Below are 18,780 nucleotides of genomic sequence, written 5' to 3' on the forward strand. Positions count from 1 at the left end.
GTGTGTGTGTGTGTGTGTGTGTGTGTGTGTGTGTGTGTGCGCCAGAATCTTGCTTTGTCACCCAGGCTGGAATGCAGTGGCATGATCATAGCTCACTGCATCCTTGAACTCCTGGGCTCAAGTGATCCTCCTGCCTTAGCCTTCTGAGTAGCTAGGATGGCAGGCACACATCACCATGACCAGCTAATTTAACAACTTTTATTTTTTGGTAGAGATGGTATCTCACTATGTTGTTGAGGCTGGTCTCAAACTGCTGGGCTCAAGTGATCCTCATACCTCAGCCTCCCAAAGTATTGGGATTACAAGTGTAAGCCACTTCACCCTGCCGATGTGTGTTGTTTTAGGTGCCAAATTTGTGCTCCTTTGTCACTCAGCAGTAAATAGCTAAGATAAACCTAAACAAGGTTTTTGAGATGGTAGAATAAAGTCTCTCTGGGGTCCAATTAGTATTGGCCTGAGGCAGATTCCCTGAACAGAAAAGGAAGTGCCCAGTAAATTTGAGTCATCTGGGATGAGGCCCCTTGTTACTAAACCCTCAGATTCCTTCCTGATGAAATGAGAAGTTTGGATAGCTCTCCAAGATCCCCTCCCCTCCCCTCTCCTCTCCTCCCCTCCCCTCCTCTCCTCTCCTCTGTATTTTATTTTCTTTTGAGACAGAGTCTCACACTGTTGCCTAGACTGGAGTGCAATGGCGAGATCTCAGCTCACCGCAACCTCCACCTCCTGGGTTCATGCAATTCTCCTGCCTCAGCCTCTCGAGTAGCTGTGGTTATAGGCGCACACTACCACACTCGGCTAATTTTTTTATTTTTATTTTTGTATTTTTAGTAGAAATGGGGTTTCACTATGTTGGCCATACTGGTCTCAAACTCCTGACCTTGTGATCAGCCCTCCTCGGCCTCCCAAAGTGCTGGGATTACAGGCATGAGTCACCGCGCCCAGCCTTTGTTTTCTTTTCTCTCTTTTTTCTTTTTTGAGACGGACTCTTGCTCTGTCGCCCAGGCTGTGGAGTGCAGTGGAGCAACCTTGGCTCACTGCAACCTCTGCCTCCCGGGTTCAGGTGATTCTCCTCCCACAGCCTCCCGAGTAGCTGGGACCACAGGAGGGGACACGCCACCGCACCTGGCTAATTTTTGTATTTTTAGTAGAGACGGAGTTTTGCCATGTTAGCCAGGCTGGTCTCAAACTTCTGACTTCAGGTGATCCACCCACCTTGGCCTCCCAAAGTGCTGGGATTACAGGCATGAGCCACCACGCCTGGCCACTTTCTTTCTTTTTATTTTTGTGTATTTGTTGTATGTTTTTAGGTTTGAGGTTACTGTAAGGGTTGCAAATATCTTGTAAACAATTATTTTAAATTGATGACAGCATTGATTGCATAAACAAAAACCAAACTAACAAACAAGCAAAAAGAAAACTAATAAAAATTCTACACTTTAACTTGCTCTCCCCACGTATTATTTATTTATTTTTTTTTTGAGACAGAGTCTCACTCTGTCACCTAGGCTGGAGTGCAGTGGCACTATCTTAGCTCACTGCAACCTCTGTCCGCCAGGTTCAAGCAATTCTCCTGGCTCAGCCTCTCTAGTAGCTGGGATTAAAGGTGTGTACTAATTTTTAAATTATCATGCCTGGCTAATTTTTGTATTTTTAGTAGAGACAGGGTTTCACCATGTTGGCCAGGTTGGTCTTGAACACCTGACCTCAGGTGATCCACCTGCCTCCCCCTCCCAAAGTACTGGGATTACAGTAATGAGCCACCACATCTGGCCCACTGTTTCTATTTATAAATTATTGTACTGTCTATGAGTTGAAAAGTCATGGTAGTGATTATTTTTGATTGGTTCATCTTTTAGTCTTCTTCCTTAAGACATGAGTAGTTTACACATGATAATTACGGTGTTATAATATTTTCTGTTTTTCTGTGTACTTACCAGTGAGTTTTGCACCTTCATATGATTTCCTATTATTCATTGATGTCCTTTTCTTTCAGATTGAAGAACTTCCTTTAGCTTTTTTTTGTTTGTTTGTTTTGTGAGATGGAGTCTCACTCTGTCACCCAGGCTGCAGTGCAGTGGCACAATCTTGACTCACTGCAACCTCCGTTTTCCGGGTTCAAGTGATTCTCATGTCCCAGTCTCCCGAGTACCCAGGATTACAGAAGTACGCCAACACGCTCGACTAATTTTTGTATTTTTAGTAGAGATGGTGTTTCGCCACGTTGACCGGGCTGATCTCGAACTCCTAGCCTCAAGTGACCCGCTTGCCTCAGTCTCCTAAAGTGCTGGAATTACAGGCATGAGCCACGACCCCGGCCCTTAGCATTTCTTGGAGGACAGGTCTAGAGTCGATGAAATCCCTCAGCATTTGTTTGTCGGGGAAGTTTTTCTCCTTCATGTTGGAAGGATATTTGTGCTAGATAAACTATTCTAGGTAAAAGTTTCTTTCCTCAGCACTTTAAATATGTCATACTATTCTCTCCTGGCCTTTCCACTGAAAAGTCTGTTGCCAGATGGATTGGAGCTCCATTGGATGTCATTTGTTTCTTTTCTCTTGCTGATTTTAGGATCCTTTCTTTATCCTTGATCTTTGGGAGTTTGATTATTAAATGCCTTGAGGTAGTCTTCTTTGGGTTAAATCTGATTGGTGTTCAATAACCTTCTTGTACTTTAAAATTGATACCTTTCTCTAGGTTTGGGAAGTTCTCTGTTATTATTTTATTGAATAAACTTTCTACCCAATCTCTCTCTATTTTCTCTTTAAGAACAATTACTTGGATTTGCCCTTTTGAGGCTAATTTCTAGGTCTTATAGGCATGCTTTGTTGTTTTTTATTCTCTCTTTTTTTTGTCTTCTCTGACTGTGTATTTTCAAGTAGTCTGTCTTCAAGCTCACTCATTCTTTCTTCTGCTGGATCAAGCCTGGAATCGAGGGCCTTAAGGGCCCTTTTGGTGCTCTTCCTCACTGCGGCTGAGCTGGCACCTAAGCTCATCACAAAGTGCTCTTTCCTCTTCCCTCTCTCTTTCTCAAGCAGAAGGACTCTCTCCTCGTAGCCACCAGAACTGTGAATGTGCTTCTGGTCACACCTGAAGCCAGTATGTCTCAGAGTCTCACTCAAGGCCAACTGCCTGTACTACTTGGTTACTGCTGCTGATTATTCAGGGTCCAAGGGCTCTTTAGTCAGCAAGTGATTAATTCTTCCAGCACTGAGCTCTTCTCTCCAGGTCAGTGGGTTCCCTTCTGGCCCAGGGTGTGTCTAGAAATGTTATCCAGGAGATAGGGCCTGGAATGGAGCCCTCAAGACTGTGACTAGTGTCCTATCCTACTGTGGCTGAGCTGGTATCCAAGTTGCAAGACAAAGTCCTCTTTAGTTTTCCTTCTCTTCTCCTATGCATCAGGAAGGGGTCTGTTTTGGAGCTGTGAGCTGTGCTGCCTGGGATTGTGGGAGGGGTGCTGCAAGCACTCCCTTAGGCACCCTGGGTGGTGTCTTACTAGCTCATGTGCCCCTCAATGTCCACTGGCTCTGAGCCCACCACAGCACCAGGACTTGCCTAGGATTTGCAGTCCTTGTGGCCTAAACATCTTTCAAGTTTATTGAGAGCCCCACTGCACTTTAGCCCATGGTGGTGAGGCTTGCCAAAACTCAAGTTCCAACCTCTGGGATGGGTTGGAATCTATCCTTCTGGCTAGGACTGGTCTACATGCTCCCTCCAGGGCCACTGGCTGAGTTCTGCCCTATGTCAGTAGCTCTGAATTCCAATTCAAGTTCCCGCGATTGCTGTGCTCTCCTTCTCCCAAGCACACAGATTCTCTCTTCATGCCACGCAGCCAGCCACTGCCAGGGGATGTTGAGGGGTGGGGGGAGGTGATCGCCAATTTAAGATTGCCTTTCCCACGCTCTTCAGTGACTCTTTCAGCGATATGAAGTTAAAACCAGATACTGTCATTACTCTCCTGATTTTTGGTTCTTATGAAGGTAATTTTGTGTGTGGATAGTTGTTAAATTTGGTGTTCCTGTATGGAGTATGATCAGTGGGGGCTTCTATTTGGCCATATTGCTCCACTTATATTTAGTTTTTATTTTTTGTAGAGACAGTGTCTCACCATGTTGCCCAGGCTGGTCTCGAACTCCTGGGCTCAAGCCATCTACCTGCCTTGGCGTCCCAGAGTGCTGGGATTACAGACATAAGCCACCATGACCTGCCTCCACCTCTATTTAAAAAATTTTTTTGCATCAACTTTGGACAAGAATTTTTAAAGAAAAACATTTTAAAATTAAAATTTAAAAAATTTAAAAGCTCTGCTCGCAGAAGCACACAAAAAATTTTAATGTGCTGATTATTTCACTTCTGTGGAAAAATATGATAGGAAAATTGAATAAAAGAAATTTAGATTAACATTTTTGGGGGAACCATTTTATTTTTGTGTACATATTTCCTTAAAATCAGTGAATTTCTAGGCCAGCTTCAGGTAACTGAAGGGCCTTTATAAGTGGTTTATATTTTCTATATCTTTATAAGTGGCTTATGTTTTTATAAGTGGTCTATATCTTTATAAGTGGTTTATATTTTCTATATCTTTATATTTTCTATATCTTTATAAGTGGTTTATATTTTCTATATTGTGTTTCCAATGTTTACTGCAAACACAGTCTGAAGCAAAATGGGAAATAACATGTTTCTGGAGATGAGCATAGAAATTCTAATCCAGTAAACTGTTTTCTTTCCCAGGTAGCAGGGTTGAGTCATGCCTGACTGCTAGGCCACCATTTATAGGTATAGCCTATGAAACCGGTACAGTCCACCCAAAACAAGGCCAGCCAATGCATGCCGTTTGATGGTACAGGTTTCAAAATTCAAATCACCTGCCTGCAAAAATAAACTCACAAACCCTTTGTGAGATGCATGCTGTCCAAAGGGGGATCACTGGCTGGGCACGGCGGCTCATGCCTGTAATCCCAGCACTTTGGGAGGCCGAAGCGTGTGGATCACCTGAGGTCAGGAGTTCAAGACCAGCCTGGCCAATATGCTGAAACCCCGTCTCTACTAATAAACAAAAATTAGCTGATCATGGCCGGGCACGGTGGCTCACACCTGTAATCCCAGCGCTTTCGGAGGCCGAGGTGGGTGGATCACGAAGTCATGGGTTCGAGACCAGCCTGACCAACATGGTGAAACCCCATCTCTACTAAAAATACAAAAATTATATGGACATGGTGGCAGGCACCTGTAATCCCAGCTACTCAGGAGGCTGAGGCAGGAGAATTGCTTGAACCTGGGAGGCGGAGGTTGCAGTGAGTCGAGATCGCGCCACTACACTCCAGCCTGGGTGACAGAGCGAGACTCCATCTCAAAAAAAAAAAAAAAAAAAAAATTAGCCGATTATGGTGGTGGGTGCCTGTAATCCCAGCTAGTCAGGAGGCTAAGGCAGGAGAATTGCTTGAACACGGAGGCGGAGGTTGCAGTGAGCCGAGAATGCGCCACTGCATTCCAGCCTGGGCGAAAGAGTGAAACTTTGTCTCAAAAAAAAAAAAAAAAGGTAGGGGGGCTCACTGCCATTGGTATGAAGCCATGAAGGGCAGTGTTCAGTCCAACATATGTCGATCCCATGCTCACACAGATTCCTTTCTGCTTGTGGAAGTTGGTTAATTTTTCTGGTTATGATACTGAATGTTGCTACATTTTCCTTGATAGTATACTATCATCTGGTTGATGACTTTGCATCTTAGCATTATACTCCCCTTCTCCCAGCAGCCAGTGCCTCTCCAGTCTTCCTCAGCCACACCGGGGCTCACTGCAACCTCCGCTCAGCTGGCCCAGATGCAGCCATCTTTCAAGAAATCCAGGTTTTGAAGCAAAATTTCAGAGAGCAAAACTTTCACAGGGACTTTCAGGCATAATTTGACCAGGTCATTCGACCAGATTGTTTTTCTTTCTCTTTCTGTCCCCCTATCTGCGTGGTTCCTGGCCTGCTGTCAGGGCATGATTTAAGAGGGTTGTTTGCTTAGCTTGAGTGGAGGCCCCCACAGGCCAGTTCCCTCCCCAGAAGGACTTGAGGGCAGGGTGAAGGGGGGTGGGGGGAGCTGCCAAACCATGGATGTCAGACCTGTCCATGCACAGGCAAGGAGAGGGCACGAACTTGACAACACAGCGAAACTCCACTTGTTTCTTCACAAGTCTTTAGAAAGGAGCTTTCATTTTTGTAGTTTTGCTTCCTCTCTGAATCTTTGGCCTGCACAGTGACCTCAGTGTCTCCTGACCATGGAATCACATGCCCGTATCTACTTTGGAGTTTGAGCTTTTCAAAACTGCAACTCTTTGCCAATAGCTGGTTTGTGGGCCTGGTGTCAGCAGTGGGGAACAGTCTTCCTGCCACTTTCCATTCATGTCTACGTGACTCCAACCTAAAATAGATTTTTGGGGGAGCCCTTGATTGTAATCTTCAACAAAGGAAGTCATGCTAGGCAGATTCTCCTGAGACAGGTCCTTACGTGCTAGTAAGAGCCTTTGGTGAGTACTTTAGGATTTACAAAGCCTCTCCAAAGACAGACTTTGATTTGATCCCCACAGCAATCTCATGGTAGGTGTTTCAACTCCATCTTACAGATGAGAAAATCTGCCACTGAGTGGGAGAATGGTGGGGTGGGAAGCGTGGTTGAAGAAGAGAAACAGCATTTATTATCCTTCTGGGCCTAACACTGTGCTGTTTGCTTTATATATGTTTGATCCTTTAACACACTTGTGAAGCCAGTAGTATTTTCACACTATTGTCTTTTTTAGGTGAGTTCACTGAGGCTCAAACAGGCACCGCAGTAAGTGGAAGCACAGGAACTGAAACACATCTCTGCTATCTCATGGTTTGTGCTTTGCCCATCACTGCTTATCCCAGTTATCTTTTGCTGAGAAGCAGTTTACTTCCAAACTTAGTGGTTTAAGACAACAACAGTCATTTATGATCTCATGGTTTCTGTGAATCAGGGATCTGGGAGTGGTGTAGCTGGGCTGTTCTGACATAGGGTCTCTCATGGAATCTCTGTAAGGGGTCTGCTGGGGGCTGCTGTCATCTGAAGGCTTGATGAGGCTGCTGCTTCTGCTTCTGAGGTGGCTCACTTGCATGGCCGGCAAGTTGGTGCTGGCTCTTGCCAGGAGGCCCCAGTTTCTCCTCATTTGAGCTGCTTGAGCACCTTCTCCACGTGGTGCTGGCTTCTCCCTGAGCGAGTGACACAAAAGAGAGCAAGGCAAAAGCTGCAATGTCTTTTCGGACCTTGCCTTGGATGCCACACAGTCATTTCTGCAATATCCCAGTGGCTACACAGGCCGGCCCTGTGCAGTACAGGAGGATCAGCAGATGTTGAGGTCGCTGGGCAGGACCAAGGTCCAGAGAGGAAGCACAGGGGTATGACTCCAGCGAACGTGGATGTCAGTGTTGGCTGCTGAAAAACAGTCAATACAGGAATAGCATTTTCTTTTTTTTTTTTTGAGACAGAGTTGCGCTCTTGTTGCCCAAGCTGGAGTGCAGTGGCACAATCTCAGCTCACTGTAACCTCCTCCACCCGGGTTCAAGCGTTTCTCCTACCTCAGCCTCCTGAGTAGCTGGGATTACAGGTGGGGTTTCACCATTTTGTCCAGGCTGGTCTTGATCTCCTGACCTCAAGTGATCTGCCCACCTTGGCCTCCCAGAGTGCTGGGATTACAGGCGTGAGCTACTGCGCCCGGCTGCTTTGATGTATTTTTATTATTAATTTTTTTTGAGACAGGGTCTCACTCTGTCGCCCAGGGTGGAATGCAATGGCATAATCACAGCTCGACTTCCTGGGCTCAGGTGATCCATCTGCCTCAGCTTCCTGTGTAGCTGGGACTACAGGTGCGTGCCACCATGCCCTGCTAATTTTTGTATTTTTTTTTGTAGAGATGATGTCTCACCGTGTTGCCCAGGCTGGTCTTGAACTCCTGGGTTCAAGTGATCTGCCTGCTTCAGCCTCCTGAAGCCTCTGATATATTTTTCAACAACTATATGCAATCTGTCTCTACGCCCACGTTTGCCCCAGGCAGCCACTGATATTGTCTGTTCCCATTAATTTTCTTTTCTTTTTTTTTTTTGACATGGAGTCTTGCTCTGTCACCCAGGCTGTAGTGCAGTAGCACGATCTTGGCTCACTACAACCTCCGCCTCCCAGGTTCAAGTGATTCTCCTGTCTCAGCCTCCTGAGTAGCTGGGACTAAAGGCATGTGCCAGCACACCCAGCTAATTTATATATATATATATATATATATTTTTTTTTTTAAGTAAAGATGCAGTTTCCCCATGTTGACCAAGCTTGTCTTGAACACCTGACCTCAGGAGATCTGCCTGCCTCGGCCTCCCAAAGTGCTGGGATTATAGGCATGAGCCACCACGCCTGGCCCCCATTAGTTTTCATTTCTAGGCATTTTGAATAAATGGAACGAAACAAAACATTATCTTTCATGTCTGGCTTCTTTCATTCAACAGAATGATTTTGACAATCATCCATCTGTTACAAGTATCAGTGGTTTGTTTTTTTAAAAATTAAAAAAATACTAACGGCTTTCATGAGGTATAACTGACGTACAGTAAACTGCATGTGTTTAAAGTGTACACTTTGATAAGTTTTGTTTTGTTTTGGAGACAGGGTTTTGCTGTGTCGCCCATGCTGAAGTGCGATGGCATGATCATGGCACACTGCAACTTTTAACTCTTGGACCCAAGTGATCTTCCTATTTCACCCTCCTGAGTAGCTGGGAGTAGAAGTACACACCACCATACCTGGATAATTTTTTATTTTTTTGTAGAGGTGGGGTTTTGCTGTGTTGCCCAGGCTGGCCTCAAGTGGTCCTCCTGCCTTAGCCCCCAAGAGTGTTGGGATTAAAGGCATGAGCTACCATGCCCTGCCAATAACATTAAACTCATGAATATACATTGTGAGCCATCCCTACAACCAAGACAATGAAAACACTCATCACCTCCCAGAATTTTCTGGTGGCCCTTTATCATCCCTCCCTCCTGCTCCTTCCACCTCTATCTCTAGGCAACCACTGATTCTGCTCTCACTTGGGATTCATTTGCATTTTCTAGAATTATATATCAATGAGATCACATAGTATGCTTTTTTTTTTTTCAGGGGGTCTGGGTTCTTATTTCGAGATTCCTTTATACAGGGGCCTGTATCAACACTTCATTCTTTTTCATTGTTGAGTAGTATCCCATCAAATAGATAGACTTCAATTTGTTTATCTCCTTACCTGTTGACAGAAGTTTGAGTTTCCATTTCTTGGCCATTATAAGGAAAATCACAGCGGCCATTCTATTGCAACTCTTGTGTTTTCATTTCTCTTGGGTAAATATCTAAAAGTGAAACCACTGGATCACATGCTTAACTTTTAAAGAAACGATCAAACTGTGTTGAAGTGGTTGTACTACTTTATACTTCCACCAGCAGCGATGAGAGTTCCAGTTGTTCCACATCCTCAGCGACAATCAGTGTGATCAGTCTTTTTAATGTAACTGCTCTCGTGAGTGTGCGGTAGGATCTCATTGTAGCTTCAATTTGCATTTCCCTGGTGATTAACGACATTGAGCATCTTTTCGTGTGCTCAATAACCATTCATACATCTTTTGTGAGATGTTTGTTCAAGGCTTTTTTGAAATAGGGCCATTTGTCTACTTCTACATGAGTGAAATGAGAAATATAAAGGGTGTTATAAACACGACAGTTATTCAGTGGTCCCTGTCCAGTTTTGCTCCCGACTTCTGTAGCTTGCTGCCGCCATTGTGGCTAGAAATCTGTTGGTGGAGGTGGAGGGCAATTGTGAGGACCTGGGGCAAATGCGGCAAACAAAGTCATATGGCAGAGGTGGAGAGGGTAGAGAAGAGAGAGAGGCAAGGTCAAGGTTTTGGCATCATAACCTCTGAAATGGGGCCCTTGTGATGGGGGAGGTCACTGAGTTTGGGTTCCTCCAGAAATCCTTTGGCCCCAGTACCCAAATGGCTCCAGGTTGAGTATCCCTCAAGCTGATGACTTATAAATTACCAGGAAATTTGGCTGCAGAGTGAAAAGACCATAGTTGAATCCCATCTATGTTAATGTCCATGTAAAGTAGGAGCAGCTAGGAGTGTGTGCTTCATGGTCTTTGCTCTGCTGTTCCTGGGCACTGGATGAGATGTCTTTTTCCAATAATGATGATGAAGATGGTGATATTGAGAATTCTTTATCTTCATTGAGCATGTAATAATTTTAAAAGTCTTTTCTGCCTACCAGACTTCTTCCCTCCCAGCTGAGCAGGCCACTGGCCAGTGTTCCCACTTCACAGTTAAAGTGAGCCAGGTCCTGAGAGGCTGGGAGGAAGAGTCAGGCTCAGTTCATGGCCTTGACTCTCTCCTCAGTCCAGAGACCCGCGTTGAGCCATTCCCAGCGATGTCTCCTGCATCTTATAGTAGCGACCTCCCACAGTTTCCCAGCTCTGAAATCAAAGTTCAAGACTGTCTGCTTTTGTTTTCTACTGGAGTCCTGTTGGTGACAGTTTGGACCCACCAATACCCCGTTGATCCCCCTGAGTCCTGCCTTTTTGTTTACTGCACAAATAGGCACTGTTCAGAAAACAAACAACAAAAAGGGAAGCAATTCTGTTTACTAGACTTTTTGCTTGTTTGTTTGAGACAGGGTCTGTCTTTGTCGCCCAGGCTTGAAAGCAGTGGTGTGGTCATGCCTTATTGCAGCCTCTTTCTCCCAGGCTGAAGCCATCCTCCCACCTGAGCCTCGGGAGTAGCTAGGCTGCTACCATGCCTGGCTAATTTTTTTCATGTTTTGTCGAGATGAGTCTCGTTAGATTGCCCCGGGTGGCTTGCTGGATATTTGAGCCAAGGAAACTTGAGTGGATCTCATAACCTCAAGGGACCACATGTCCTTGAATGATGGACAGCCACCATTTCTGTCCTATCTACCTTATGTGGGTTTGACAGGCCTCTCCAGGCCTGGATCTGAGTCTAATGCAGGGCTAACGTGATGCAGGCCTCTGGGCCACTGTAAGGCACCGCGGAGCGTTTCTCCACCGAGCTCCAGCGGCTGCGGGGCCCGGCGCCGCCCTCGATTAATGCTGGCAGCGCCATCAAGCGGGCAGCTGGGAAAGAGCGGCCACCTCATTCCAAGGAAGCGGGGAGGCGGAGAGAGTGGGGAGAGCCCCGCTTCGGTCGCGATCCGGTGGACACCATCCCGGCGGGGAGGAGCCTTCCCACGAGGACAGATGGCGACACACACGCCTGTTGGAGCATCCTGAGGCCCGCCTCTGTGGCTTCTGTTGTGACGCAAGCGTTCCCTCCTCGAGTAGGGTCTGTGGCCGGGGCTGTGTCTGCGGGACTGGGAAGCTCTCCTGTGAGGTCTGTCTCGGGACCTTCCTGTCTGTGCCTGGAGGGCATCTGCGGGCAGATGGGGCACCTGCGCCTCCATCTCCGCTGCCCCTGCCCTGCCCTTCTACCCAGGCGTTGCAGTCACCAGAGATGGGATCCAGGCTCAGCTCGGCCACGTCTGAGCTTCTTGCCATCTGGGAAATGGGGTGCAGAGAGACATCCCCGGTTGAAAGCTAAACCTTCTTGCTGCAAGCCATGCCAGGGAGGTAGGTCAGAGGCCAAAAGCCTTTGCCTGAAATTTACGGCCCCGCAGTTGGGCCTTAGTCTCCTCTTCCAGCTTTATTTATTTATTTTTTTAGAGCCAAGTCTCACTCTGTCACCCAGGCTGGAGTGCAGTGGGGCGATTATAACTCACTGCAACCTCGAACTCCTGAGCTCAAGTGATCCACCTCAATCTCTGGCGAAGCTGGGACAAGCCAGTGCTACCTGCCCGCCAAGTTTTGAGTTTTTGCAGAGACGAAGGTCTCACTATATTGTCCAGGCTAGTCTCAAATTCCTGCCTCAAGCGATCCTCCTGCCTTGGCCTCCTGAAGTACTGGGATTACAGTCGTGAGCCACCAAGACTGGCCTCCTCTTCTAGCCTCAACTCCAGCTACTTTTTTATTTTTGAGATGGAGTCTTGCTTTGTTACCCAGGCTGGAGTGCAGTGGCACGATCTCGGCTCACTGCAACCTCTGCTCCTGGGTTCAAGAGATTCTTCTGCCTCAGCCTCCCAAGTAACTGGGACTACAGGCGCACACCACCATGCCTGGCTAATTTTTGTATTTTTAGTAGTGATGGGGTTTCACCATATTGGCCAGGCTCGTCCCGAACTCCTGACCTCATGATCCACCCGCCTTGGCCTCCCAAAGTGCTAGGATTACAGGTGTGAGCCACTGCGCCTGGCCGATTCCATCTACTTTTTACTCAGCCAGAGGGGCTCACTGTCCCTCTGAAATATCTCCATGGTTTCCCACCTCCACACCATCCATGGTGCCTGGAAGGCATCTCCCCCAGCCCTCCTGAGATCCACACAAATGTTCATATTGGATGTGTAGATGCGGGGTATTACTATCTTAATGTTTTCTAATTATATGTGCTCTTCTATACACAAAAAGTGTAAAGAAAAAGTATCACCCACTTTCCTGAATTATTCCACTATTCTGATTTAACTATTTTATATATATATACTTGTAGAGACAGGGTCTGGCCGTATTGGCCAGGTTGGTCTTGAACTGCTGGCCTCAAACAATCTGCCTTCCTTGGCCTCCCAAAGTGCTGGGATTCCAGTCATGAGCCACTGCGCTGTGCCTCTATTATTAATTTTTAATTAATGTGTTACTTAGACTTAAAAACATTTTTCTGTGCAAATACATATATGTATTTTACATACGTGGACCACATGTACTAACCATCTTTTAGTGTGGAGAAGTTATGCCTCTGCAGCCGGTTACTGAGCTTCTCAAAAGCGGAAGCTCCTACCAATCCTTCAAAGTGCAGCCCGTGTCACTCCACCCTGGAGGTCTCTGTGACTCACACAGGCAGTGTTTACTGTCCTCTCACCTGGCTGTGGATGATACCTTGACCACACTTTAATTTTGGTACTTATTGTCTTATATTTGGCTATTGGTTTATGCATCTGAACTCTCCACTTGATTGGAACACATGGCACCCTCAGGGGCAGCTAATTTTTTACTTTTTCTAGAGATGGGGTTTAGCTGTGCTGCCCAGGCTGGTCTTGAACTCCTGAACTCAAGCAATCTGCCTGCCTCGGCCACCCGAAGTGCTGGGATTACAACCATGAGCCACCGTGCCTGGGTGCTGCCGTCTTCTAAACGAGCAGAATGCATAGATTCCTCTCTAGGGTTTGCAGATTTGAAAAGATGGGGTTTTGCACCATGCACCTAACACTCTTCTTGCCAGAAGCGCTCTGCAGACCAAAGGAGTTTTATGAAGACTAGGTGCCTCTAGCCTATCTTCTATCCTGGAACCTCAAAGCTGCTAATCCATTATTTATTCAACAAATATTGATTGAGCACCTACTATGTGCCAGATACTAAGTTCAGAGAGTATAACAGTGAACAAAACAGAAATCCTTGCCTTCTATGGGACTTACATTTTACTGGAGGCATTCAGACAGTAAACAAAGTAAATACTTAAAATATATAGTATGTTAGACGGTGTTGAGTGTTTGGGGAAAAATAAAGTGGAAGGGACAGTCCTATCCTTAGACCTGGGTAAGAGGGACCCTTTCCCCAAGCTCCACCCTTCTCTAAGCCCCTCCAGGGCAAAGAGTCTGCCAGGACAAGGGGATGTGGCCCCTGGGAGCCCAAGATCCTTCTCTAGGTTTCACTCTGGTTATCCAAGACCTCAAGAGTTCCTGCTCAAATGGCACTGAACCCATGTTCGGGGCTTGTTTGTGTTCCCATAGGTCTGACCCTGGAGAGTGGAATGTACCTGTAAGCCAAAAGTACAGTCAAGAGGTGACTGTTTCCTGGGGATGTAGCTGGGATGTTCACATGTATGACTGAGGTGCAGGATGGAAATGGGGGTGGGAAGAGAAAGGGGGTAAACCATCATTTTTATTCTTTTTTTTTTTTTTTTTGCAACAGAGTTTTGCTCTGTCACCCAGGCTGGAGTGCAGTGCGCTGATCTCGGCTCACTGCAACCTCCACCTCCTGGGTTAAAGCGATTCTCCTGCCTCAGCCTTCGGAGTAGCTGGGGTTACGGGCACATGCCACCATGCCTTCTAATTTTTTGTATTTTTAGTAGAGATGGGGTTTCACCATGTTGTCCAGGCTGGTCTTGAACTCCTAACCTCAGGTGATCTGCCCACCTCGGCCTCCAAAGTGCTGGGATTACCGGCATAAGCCCCCATTCCCAGCCCATTTTTAATCTATTTCCAGGCTTTCCAAATGTTAGGGACAGGACTGGGAAGATAGATATGGAGACGGGGGGTGGGGTGTCACTGCAATTTTAAGTAGAATGGGCAGGGAAGGTGACATTTTACTAAAGAAGAGGAGGAAAGGAGTGGTATCTGTAGATATAACTGAAAGTGATCTCCAGGCAGAGGAAAAGTGAGTACGAAGGTGTGGAGGCAGCAGTGTGCCTGGGATGCCCAGGAAAAGTAAACCTGGGTACTCGCCAGGTGCCATGGCCCAGGGGGACCTGCCAGATTTGTGCTTGTGCAAAACCTAAAAAAAATAGGCCCTTGAAGCCAGGCTCGGTGGCTCACTCTTGTAATCCCAGCATTTTGGGAGGCCGAGGCAGGCAGATCACGAGGTCAGGAGATCGAGACCATCCTGGCTAACATGATGAAACCCCGTCTCTACTAAAAACACAAAAAAATTAGCCAGGCATGGTGGTGGGCACCTGTGGTCCTAGCTACTCGGGAGGCTGAGGCAGGAGAATGGCATGAACCCGGGAGGTGGAGCTTGCAGTAAGCGGAGATGACGCCACTGCCCTCCATCCTGGGTGACAGAGCAAGATTCCGTCTCAAAAAAAAAAATAAGACCTCTATCAATGTTGGATTGAATGAACGAATGGTCCCACCTCCTGGAGGAGCCACTCCCAACAGCACACAGCTGCCTCTTCTTCCCAGCTCTGTGCCAAGGGGTGTTTCAGCTTTGCTTTGATCCTGATGACCAGGCACTGCTATTCTTTAGGCCGGGATTTCCCCAAGCCTTGGTATTTTAAAAAATATGTTATAGTTCCCTTGAAACTCTCTCCTTATCACCTTCACCTTCCTGTTTTCATCTCCCACTGCTTGGCACCCTCTGTCTCCCCACGGTGTCCCCATGACGCTGCCTGCATGCCCATTGGCCCCAGCCTGGGAGATTCTCAGAGATGCCCGGGCCAGACATGGCTGCAGATAGAGCCAAGAGGGTGGCCTTGGGTGGCTGGTGGCAGTCTCCTGGCTGTGGGGGCAGAAGTGGGGGCCTGGGAGGTGGCAGGCAGCTCAGGCCTAAGGAAGGATGGAGTCAGAGCTCAGAGATGTGACCATAAAGGGCTCAGCCACGGGAAGGAGTTTGGGGATTTACCCACATAAGTACCGAATTATTAGGCCAAAACTGACATGTAAATAGGTACTGAGAGATGTAAACAGAATTTGGAAGTCATTGTTGCCTTGATGACACTTTTTGATCCTGACAAATTTGGACTTTCCTTTGACTGTCTCATGGATGACGCCACATGGAAATAAATATTTAAGCCCATGAAAGTTGGGAAGTTGAATAGGAAATTTCCCCTACAAGAGGCTAGGATTGCAAAAGGTCACAACTCTAGAGTAAAGGTAAACCAGATATATACCAGTCCTTCTGGGGGTTATCAGCTAAAGTTCTCATTGCCTGGGTGGACCAAGGAACATCAAACTTTGGACTTGGTTTAAGGTAGCTCTGGACAGATGCTGCTTTTCGAGCCTCTGTGTCAGCGCGGGAATTCCCCAAACCCAGCAAGATGGAAGCTCGCTGGTGTCCTCTGCAATGCCTAACTGCCACCTTGTGGGGTTTCCATACTGCTTCTAATCATTGCAAGATTTCCTGTTGATATTTTCTGTCTTTTCCCCCAGAGTTCAATAGGTCCTTTTCTTTCTGTCACGCTCCATGCACTTGAAGGGTTAAAAAGACATACGGAGTATCAGTGTAAATGTTGTCAGTCTCACCCTCACTGAGTTCTAAGGCCTGAATGAAAGCAATGAGTTCAGCTTTCTGGGCTGATGTGGCCTGGGGCAACGATCTGGCTTCAACAACAGTGTCCAGGGTTATCATTGCATACGCTGCACCTCTCTCTCCTTGGGGGTTGAAGAAGCTGCTCCCATCCACGTATAGTTCCCAGTTTACTGATGCCCAAGCCTGGTCCCGGAGGTCAGGTCTGCTAGAGTCAATTGAGTCCAACACTTCTACACAATCAGGCTCGACAGGGCTCTCTGATACCGGGAGCAAGGTGGCGGGGTGTAGGCTGTTACAAACTTCAATGGTTATATGGGGATTTTCGCAGAGCAAAGTTTGGTACTTGGTGAGTCTAGCATTCGTTAGCCAATGATGTCCTTTAGTACTCATTAAAGTCACCACAGCACGGGAGGCCTTTATGTTCAGGTTTTGCCCAAGAGTCAGCTTATTTGCTTCTTGTACTAGCAGGGCAGTTGCTGCCAAGGCCCTCCAACAGGGGGGCCATCCTTTAGAAACCTTGTCTAGTTGTTTAGAGAGGTAGGCCACCGGCCTCGGCCAGGGCCGCACAGTTTGGGTGAAAAGTCCAGCTGCCATCTTTTCTCTCTCTGACACATACAATGGAAAAGGCTTTGTCAGATCAGGTAGCCCCAGGGCTGGGGCGGACATAAGTTTTTCCTTTAGGTCGTGAAAGGCTTGCCATTGTAGGGATCCCTATTCCAAAGGTTCCTGGTACCTGCCGCTTTGTGACCTCATACAAATGCTTGGCTAATACTGCAAAGTTTGGGACCCACAGTCTACAAAACCCCACAGCTCCTAAGAATTCTCTCAACTGCCTTCTGCTCTTAGGCTTCGGTAGATTGCAAATGACCTGCTTTCTTTCTGATCCCAGGCTGTGTTCCCCCTGTCAGGTAGTAAATCCTAAGTAAAGTACCTGCTGTCGGCAGATCTCAGCTTTTTTCTTGGACACTTTGTACCCACAGTCCACCAGGTGCCGGTGTAGGGCATCTGTTCCCTTGGCGCACCTGACTGCCATGGGGTGTCCCAGCAAAAGGGCATCAATCTACTGGAGCCACATGCAGTCTACGTCTGTGGTGGGAAATTTCTGGCGGTCTCGAGCCAACGCCTCCCCGAAGATGGTGGGGGAGTTCTTGAGCCCTTGGGGAAGCTGGGTGCAAGTGTACTGAGTAGTCACACCTGACTCTGGATCTTTCCGCTGAAAGGCAAACAGCTTCTGGCTCTCAGGGGCTAATCTGATATGAAAGAAAGCATCTTTCCGGTCCAAACAGGTGAAGCAGCTGTCCTTAGCTGGCTGTAACCCCAACAATGTGGACAGGTTAGGTACTGTTGGATGTAAAGTCAGTGTAGCTTGATGAAGCAAGCACAAATCCTGTACCGGCCTGTAGTCCTTGGTCCCTGGCTTGGGAACAGGCAGGAGGGGAGTGTTCCATGGAGACTGACAAGGAACTCTAATTCCAAAAGTTCTTAGGTGCTTGAGATGGCCCTGGATACCTTGAAGAGCTTCTCTGGGGATCGGGTCCTGTTTTTGCATAACTGGCTGGGCCCCAGGCTTCACTTCTATGAGTACGGGGGCTGGGTTGACTGCCAACCCTGGACGGTTGTGTCCCACCCGTACTCTTGGCCACCGCTTAGCCAGAGCTGGTCTTCACTCTTGGCAGGGCTCAGTTAAGAAAAGTCTCCATTCCTCCTCTCGGGGGACCATAAGGGTCATAATGGCTCCCGTTCCAGGTAACTTTAGCAGCAAAGAGCCGTGCTCTGTAAAAGAGATAGTGGCTCTCAGCTTGCTAAGCAAGTACCTTCCCAACAAGTGCAAGGGACAGTCAGGATTGGACAAAAACTGCTGAATCACTTTATGTCCTCCTACAGCACAAGTCCGAGGCAAGCAGAAAGCTTGCTTTGCTGAAACCCCCATGGCTCCGATGATGTCAATAGACTTTTTGGATAAGGGGGTGACCGGGGTGGTTACTACCGAATGTTCAGCACCGGTATCTACAAGAAAATCATTGTCTCTACCCCCAGCTGTCATTCTGACCAGAGGGTCTTTGGGGACACTTGAGCCCGGTCTCCCTCAGTCCAATAAACCTTCTGCCAGGTTGAGCAGGGCCCGTTCCTCCTTGTCCAGGGCCTCCTGCTCTGAGTCACCTGGTTTTCTTTTCAGCTGAGGGCATTTGTTCTTCCACTGTCCTATTTCTTTACAATCAGCACACTGATTATGCTGCAAGCTCTGACAGCCAGGCTGAGTTTCTTTCCCGGGGCCCCCCTTCCCTTGCCTCTTTGGGGGGACCCCTCTGATTGCTGCAGCTAACAGGTTGGCATTTTGCCGGGCCTGACGTTCATTCTCTCTGCAGTTTTCCTTATGATTTACTGTGTCCCTGTTTACAAACACCTGGTTAGCTATTTCTAATAACTGTGATGTGTTCATCCCTGCAAACCCAGCCTGTTTCTGCAGTTTTCTTCTAATGTCTTATGCGCTTTGACTAACTAAAGCCATGTTAATCATGCGCTGATTTTCAGGGCTATTGGGATCAAAGGGAGTATACATACCATAGGCCTCACACAGTCTCTCCTAGAATTGTGCTGGACTTTCTTCTTTTCCCTGAATGACCTCAGAGACCTTGTTAACATTTGTGGCCTTCTGGGCTCCCCTCTGTAATCCTTCCAAGAGAGCTTCCCTGTCTCGGTTTAGCCTTTGCATA

Source organism: Pan paniscus, chromosome 7, assembly GCF_029289425.2.
Source record: "Pan paniscus chromosome 7, NHGRI_mPanPan1-v2.0_pri, whole genome shotgun sequence".
NCBI lineage: Eukaryota > Metazoa > Chordata > Mammalia > Primates > Hominidae > Pan > Pan paniscus.